We start from the raw sequence: 8,461 nt of genomic DNA on the forward strand, positions 1-8,461 counted from the left end.
TCTTGGGTAAAATACATAAAACCCCCCTGTGGTTAAGGAAATTGATACGAAACTTCCTCATTGTTTAAAAACTCCCACATAACCTCCTTGTGCTTTGGACTAATTTGGAAAATGGACGGAAATCATCCAAATTGACGAAAAGATGTAAATTTCCTATATTAACCCTATTTACAAACTGAATCAAAGTTTAGCTCAGGGCTCAATTAAAGTTTTAAAAACTTTTTTCCTTCATTTGAAACAAAGGTAGAACTAAGGGGCTCATTTGAAATTTTATAAAATGTATCATCTTCATCACCAATCCTCTGTTGCGACTCACGAATCATTTCAGTCCTCTTCATCTCCATCTCCATCTCCATCCTCATTTCCTCCACTTCCCTTATCATGTCCATCTTCATCCTTTCCATCCTCACGAACCCATCTCCCAGAACCCGTATGGCCGACACCATTTCTGCTAACGGGTCTCTCGTTTTCACATCACCTCCGACAACCCTTTTCCCAATATCACTTCTCCCACCAAACCCATCTCTCAAAGCTTTAGTAGACCCATAATTTACACCAGTGTTAGGGTTAGGCCCACCCACATCATCAAATCTACTATATACCTTGGCAGCCGCGGCAAGCCCCACGTTCCCCCTTCCCGTGATCCTAATTTGAAACCCAGTGCCTCCGTTCACCATACCCCCATGAAAACTACTCCAGTTACTACTATTATTATTGATATAACTGCCCGTATGATTCAAGCTATTGGTGTTATATATATCTCCAATAGGCTTAACATATGACTCTTCCTGATCTTCTTCATCCTCATCGGCTTCCGCTGCAGCGGAGGAATTGGGACCTTTTTACATGACGTCCATCCGTTTAAAGTGGACCCAGGCGGAGCAATACCTGTGGCTCTTAGATCCGCCGTAGGGGGTGGCGTGTTGGATCTCGGCATGGTAACGTTTCCTCAGCTTCTCCATCTTGTGCCGTCACTGAACGGCCGTTTTGGCGTTGCTGATGGGGCATCTAGAAGCGACGTCGTCGGCGACCTCCTGCCAGTGGTTGGCCCGGAGATTCCCACGGCAGAGGGAATACCACAGCATAGTGATGATTGATGGTAGAGTTGCTGGTGATTGTTGGTGATGGTGGAGCTACTGATCACCAGTGGCGGTACTGATGATGATTGGTGTTCACCAGTGTCGTTGACCATTTTGGTGTTATTGACCAGTTTGGTTGTGAGCAGGGAAGAAATGGAGAAGGAAAATAAACAAAAAAAAATGACAAAACACTGCAAAATACTAAATTGTCCTTGACAATGTCACTTGAAACTCCCTTAATACACTAGTGCATCTCAAATGCCGTCAATTTGGATGATTTCCTTCCATTTTCCAAATTAGTCCAAAGCACAAGGAGGTTATGTGGGAGTTTTTAAACAATGAGGAAGTTTCGTGTCAATTTCCTTAACCACAGGGGGGTTTTATGTATTTTACCCTATAATCTTAATGTGGGTAAGGTAAGACAAAAGGTCACAAGTGACTAGAACTCTAAAATTAAAAACATAAAAAGTGCCATGAACTTAGTTTCTGTTATTCCAATTATGGTCTTTTAAATTTGTTGTTAAGGCTTCACATAATCTTAATTGTGGGTTAAAGTTTAATTATTGCAGCCAATTTAAGACAAAAGGTCACAAGTGACTAGAACTCAAAACAAGGAAAACTGAAAAAAACTGAAAATTATTCATAAAGTCACATAAAGTTAATCGCCAATGAACCAAGGAGATGAGAATAACATTCCATAAGACTATAGTGGAACAACACGGTTTAAGGACAGCCATTGAGTAGTGCTTCATTTGTATTGTTTTCAGCAAACCAAGCCTATCCAACAAGCTCTGCAAAAGCCACCTCAAATGGGCGAAGAAAAGGAGAAAAAAAAAGGTTAGCATGTATAATACTCTAATTTGTTAGCTACCTATCCTATCTTGTGCATATAAACTAATTTTACTCAAATTATGCTTATTCCAGCATCTAAGATATGCACTATTATTGTTGGTGCCTGCAAAATTTTGTATGGATATGCATTTTGCTGCAATTCGAAGAGAAAAAGAATATACTGGTATTCTACAGCCAATAGTCCATGTACACATTCAAGTCTATGAATATATTAATATTGTTTCACAAGCCTTGAAGTAGTCTTAGCACAACATCAGACATAGTCAGTCTTCATCTATCAAGAAGTAGACAGCAACCTATTTACCAACACACAACGACGGAATTAGTGCTACCATAACTTGTAAATAGTTGGGCGAACATGAGTGCTACATACTTCAGGGGATTAACAATGTTGCAGTCCTTTAACTATTGATGAATCTCCAAATCAGAAGTCCTGGACAACTTCTGTAGCCAAATTTTGATTATTTCTTTAATTCGCATTCGCCGACTCAAACATAAAACATAAGCAATATTGTGACTTGACAGCTTTTGCTTCTTACTCAAGATATTGAAATAAACTAGAAAGCCAACTCAAATAGAAGGGCCGACACAAAAGAATACTACATTATAATAACCCCCTCTTTCTTTGTATTTAGAGCCAAAAACCCCCTTTATTGGTGAAAAGAAAGAAGAGCAAAGATTGCATGATGATAAAAGAGGCCAAAGCAGCAATTGGTATGCTTCATTGAGTGATGAACAACGGAAGCAGTACAACAAAAGATGCGCTCAAACAAATAAGGCACGAAAAGCTACCTCTATGAATCCAGCAACAATATCCAAATCACAAGGTTGTCAACTTTTCTCTACAACTATTGTTTGATGGAAAATTATGCGGCCAATTATATAGTATAAGTATTAACTTCTCCTCTTTATTTTTCCCCAAAAAAATTCTGATGCACAAAATGGTGAACCAAATATTATTCCACTATTTTGAAGGTCGGAAAAGAAGTTGGTATGCTTCATTGCCCGAAGAAGGAAAAAAATTGTTCAACAAACGACGTGCTAAGGCAAGGCAGTTTAGAACAGAAGGTATTAATAATTTCACATATTGCAGATAGTACAAAAATTACCTTTCCCTTTTTCCCCTAAAACCCCCAAAAAAAAAACAATTCTGAAACATAAAATGGAGAATTAAACATGATTAAGCTATTTCAGGAGAGCTCCAAGCCAATGAAGGAGGTCAGAAAAGAAGTTGGTATGCTTCACTATCTGAAGAAGAAAAGAAAGTGCACAACCAATGGCACGTTAAATCAAGGCAGGCTAGAAGAATTCAAAACCATACTGCTATTAAAGAAGCTATATCCCAAGGTAGTAACAATTTTACATGTTGAAGATAGTGTAATTTGTAAAATACCATATTTCTTACAAAGTTATGTTTGATAATGTGTCCCAGATGCAAGTCAAGGTACACAAACAAAAGTAAAAAAGGACTGGTATGGCTCCTTGCAGAAGAAAAGGCAGAATGCATACAATCAGGGTTCCATTCAAGAAAGGAAAACACAGAAAAAACCTTGGCTACTCAAAGCATTGCAAGAGCCATCAGAAAATAATGGTAGGAGGAAATGTTTGCCTAACTAAATTTTCTATATACAAGACACACAAATATAGACAAACTAACAAGTTTACTTATTTAATCTTTTAAGGGGAGCTATCTTATGTTCCAGTCTGCTCTGAACTCCAAGTGTTACAGGCTAAACCTTCTTGCAAACATTGTGGAGCAATGAGGCTTGAATTCGAGCCACCCTCATTCTGTTGCCAAAAGGGGAAAATCAGGTTGAGAAATGTTGAGCTTTCAGAAGAATTGTATGAATTGTACACATCCAATTCAAAAGAAGCGGAAGAATTTCGCAAGCATATACGTGCATACAATAGTATTTTTTCATTCACTTCTTTTGGGGCAAGATTGGACAAAGAGTTGGCATCATCTAAGCAAGGGGTCTACACATTCATAGTTCAAGGACAAATCTACCATCATTTGCCTGCCTTGATTCCAGAGGCGAATGCCCCACGGTACTTACAATTGTACTTTTATGACACAGAGAATGAGCTGAACAACAGACTCAATATCTTAAAAGATGTGAATTTGAATGAAAGAATTGTCAAGAAATTGATGGAAATTCTAGAAGAAAATCCATTTGCACGTTTTCTAAGAAAGTTAAAAGACTATCCTTCCTTGGATAACCTTCAAGTATGCATAAAGAAGGATGTCAGCTTGGATCAAAGAGTTTATAACTCCTCTACAGCTGACCAAGTTGCTGCTATATGGATAGAGAGCAATGATCCTAGCGAAAATGTTCAAAGAGACATCATAGTCCATGCCCATTCCGGTGCTCCATATCGTGTAAAGCACTACTATGGATGCTATGACCCACTACAATACCCTATTCTCTTCCCAGGTGGAGAGATAGGTTGGCACCAAAACATAAAGAAAACAAATGATGTGGTCAAGGGAACTATTCGTCAACATAATGACCCAAATGAGATTAATCCAAATTTTAGCTCCCTCGAGGATATTTTCAATCAAGAGCAAGAAGGTTAGATGAATTGGAATTTGATTTTTTTCGCTTATTATCCAATACCATATAACATTTTAATGCTATGCTACTAATGAGAGTTTTATGCTACAGAACTTAGTGATGACACTGTTGGTAAAGTTTCTTGTCGACAATACTATTGCTACAAATTGCAAGTCAAACAGCCAAAACAATCAATTCTACTGCTTGCTTGACGGCTACTACAACAATATGCAGTTGAGATGTACATTAAACTTGAAACAACACGCTTGGACTTCTATAGAAGAAAACAAGGTGAAATAAGGGCCGAGTTGTATCAAGGAATAGTTGATTCAGTCATGGCTGGAGAAACTAGCGGCAGCCAAGTTGGCCAACGAATCGTTCTCCCAATATCATTCATTGGTGGTCCAAGAGACATGTGCCGAAGGTATTTAGATGCAATGGCATTAGTTGAAAGATTTGGAAAACCAGATTTGGAAAACCAGATCTTTTCATTACTATGACTTGCAATCCTGAATGGCAAGAAATCCAGGAAAATTTATTTGAAGGCCAAACTACACAAGATCGTCCTGATTTGGTTGCTAGAGTATTTCGAGCAAAATTGCAAGATCTAAAAGATCAACTGTTCAAGAAAGAGATATTCGGAAAGGCAGCTGCCCAAGTTCACGTAATTGAATTCCAAAAGAGAGGATTGCCACATGTACACATGTTGATTATATTAAAATCGGATTACAAAATCACTAGCCCTAATCAATTTGACAAGTTTGTATGTGCAGAACTGCCTGACAAAGACAGATACCCCCATTTATATGAATTGGTGGTACAGCATATGATTCATGGCCCATGTGAAGCTTTAAAGAAGAACAATACTTGTATGGTGAATGTGAAAAGAAAATGTTTTTGGCACAGCAAGAAATTTCATTCCTTGGCATGAAAATTGCTAAAGGAAAATGCACTCCAGAACAACATGTTGGACAGTCTGTTAAAGATTTCCCTGAAAACAATCTTTCAGTAACACAAGTTCAACAATTCCTTGGAGTTGTAAATTATGTCCGGGAATTCATTCCCAAAGTTTCAAAGTATATTAGTCCTTTGACTAAAATGCTTAAAAAGAAGCCTCCACCATGGGGAGTTTCACAAACCCAAGCAATCCAAATTCTCAAGAAAGAATTGTTACACCTTCCTACACTCCATATTCCGTCTGATGGGAAAAAGATTCTACAAACTGATGCCAGTGATAAATATTGGGGAGCCGTACTACTTGAAGAAGATGAACAGGGAACAAAACATTGTTGTGGTTTTGCCAGTGGAAAATTCAAAACCTCTGAACAACATTACCATTCCACTTTCAAGGAGATTCTTGCAGTAAAAAATGGTATAAATGTTTATCTTATGATAGACATGATTTAAATAAGCATTTTAAAAAGACAGAGTGCCTCAATTTTCCTCATAATTTAGTGATAATTTGCTCTTTGAAAGTATTCCCGAACACAAACAGCCGCACTCCTTGGGCTTTCAAAGTTCAAGGGACTTTTATCAAACGAGTAAATTAAAACAAATTTATGAAGAAACTGAGTAACACACAGCTATAAGAATCTCGGCCTTCCCTAGTGAAAATTTTAAAAGCTTAGCCTGCCATATGGAACACTCAGGATTTTTATTTCAATTTTTTCTCGATGATCTTCAACTGATGATGCACCGTTCATTTATACAGACTTGTCTTGACCTTTCGGAGCAACCGGAGGTCATAACTCTTATTTTTCATTTCCATAGACCTTGCCACTTGATAAATAACCAAATGCAGTCCTGTTCAAGTGCAGTAATTTATAAAGAAATGAATCATACTATTTTAGACCTAGATGATGAGTATGAGGAAGCACAGAGATATCTTTTCCAGGAAAACAGATGTATCCCACCTGAGATTTGGCCTGGTCATTATGGTTCATGGAACTATCATTCTAGTCATCCTCACTGGACTAGGATTAAACGGGCAAAAAAGGAATACCAGGACAAGATGAATGATACTGTAATGCAAGACTCCCAAGACCCGAATGATGACACAGGAACATCACAAAGATCAACAGCAACTTCATCAGTATCCCACTACAGTTTCAAAAACCGATCAGAATGGAAAAGCATAGAAAACAAAAGAAAAAATACATGGGAACCTGTACACACATAATAGAAGGAATATTAGATTTTGAACTCAAACCCTTAAAATGAGGGTGTAGTATCTGGATCAGTAATGTTGAGCATTTCATTGTGATATTGATGTGCTTGTTTATTTCCCTTCAATCTCATTTGATCATTCTCATTTTAAGGGTTTGAGTTCAAAATCTAATATTCCTTCTATTATGTGTGTACAGGTTCCCATGTATTATCGTTCAGAGTTTGAAAAGGAATGGAAAATACATGATGATCATCCTCAAAATCTACAACAAGTACACCGAAGTCAGGACGTCATCCAGTCTTTTAATAAGAATGGACTTCCAATCTCATGGTTTCAAGATCCGATCTCTGGTCATGTTTATTTTGATGTTTGCACACATTGTGAAGAATGTCAATTGGCAGAACTTCTTGGGTGTGATGCAACAGACCTTCAAGAGTGGCCAAAAGGAAAGAAAAACCCAAGATTGCTTGAGCCGCGACCTTGCAAACCGGATCCAGAACCAAAAGGTCCAGATTCAAGTTCAAACTTTAGAAGTTCTTGACATTCCTGTTCTGCAAGTTTTGTATCATCAGGGTTCATACCAGAATGACTAGCTTTTGTAGGATTGATATCTTCATTCTTCTTGAAAGGAAGTCGAATGTAAAAATCAGGATTTTTCCACAATGGATGATCACATTTTTTAAAAAAATCTTGATGATTGGCTGAACATGACTCCTGTATAATCTGAGTCTGAATCTGCTGGAGTTGATCTTTTTGAACATTGTCTTCTTGTATCATATACAGCTTAGGGATTTCAATAAAAGGTTTGAAAAACTTTTTTGATTTTATCCCATGGCCTGTAATGAGATACTTGTTTTGTTTATATAGATCAAATCCTAATATCAAATCCTTACCAGTGAAATTTGCTCCCAAAAATTTTGAACTTACACAGCAATCTGGAAGAAGTTTGAGGGTGACGGAACTTTTTGTAATGAACTTTGTTTCAAAAATATTTCCATCGGCTGCCCGGAATTTGTTTACTTCTGGGATCCAATATGAGTCTGGTAAGATGTCTTTTCTCATAATGGAAATATAAGCTCCTGTATCAAAAAATGCAATAAGGGGTATAGGTTTAGAATATTTATCCAAAAGAATATGAATGAGAGTTTGGGGATAAACATCCTTTTTAGTTTCTTCCTTATTGATGGATGCAATAGGGCTTATACTTAATATTTCTTCAGGAACCTGTAAAGCCAAAAGAGTTGTATCAGTAGGTTCATCTTGTTCAGAAAATTCAGATTCTAAATCTGATATGGAAAAATGAAGTTCATTCTGAATTTCTGAAATTAACTTTACTCCCTTTTGGTTTTGAGGACAATTTTTTGCAAAATGTCCTGGTTTTCCACAGATAAAACATTTGTTACCTTTGTTACCTCGGAACCTTTTAGACTTTCGTCTAAAGTATCTCCATTTCTTCCTGAAGGGTTTTCTTGGAAAATTCTTGTATGCTTTTGTAAAACTTCTGAATTTTTTGAACCTTCTGGATCCTTTTCTTCTGTGAGACGGAGTACAAGCTTGACACTTTCCTTTTGTAATTAATTCTGGTTTTTTGCAAGCTTGATCTAAACAAACATCTCCTTTCAAATATTCACGGATCACCTTTCTCTTATGACAAAGATCATCAAGAGATAAGAAAACTGCTTGCTTGATTTGTCCAATTGTGAGATTGAGGATAGATCCATATTTATTATGGATATACATTTCTGCCCCGTCTGCAAGTGGCTTTGGAAGAGAGCTGACAAAGGGTTGCTTGAGATTTATATCTGCAC

The 8,461-nt window shown here is 37.3% G+C and overlaps 1 pseudogene; it reads right to left on the reverse strand.

The window, feature by feature from the left end:
* Positions 1–203: 203 nt before the first annotated feature.
* LOC113737748 (uncharacterized) lies at positions 204–1,085 on the reverse strand (annotated as a pseudogene).
* Between the last annotated feature and the right edge of the window lie 7,376 nt (positions 1,086–8,461).

Source organism: Coffea arabica, chromosome 1c, assembly GCF_036785885.1.
Source record: "Coffea arabica cultivar ET-39 chromosome 1c, Coffea Arabica ET-39 HiFi, whole genome shotgun sequence".
NCBI classification, from domain to species: Eukaryota; Viridiplantae; Streptophyta; class Magnoliopsida; order Gentianales; family Rubiaceae; genus Coffea; species Coffea arabica.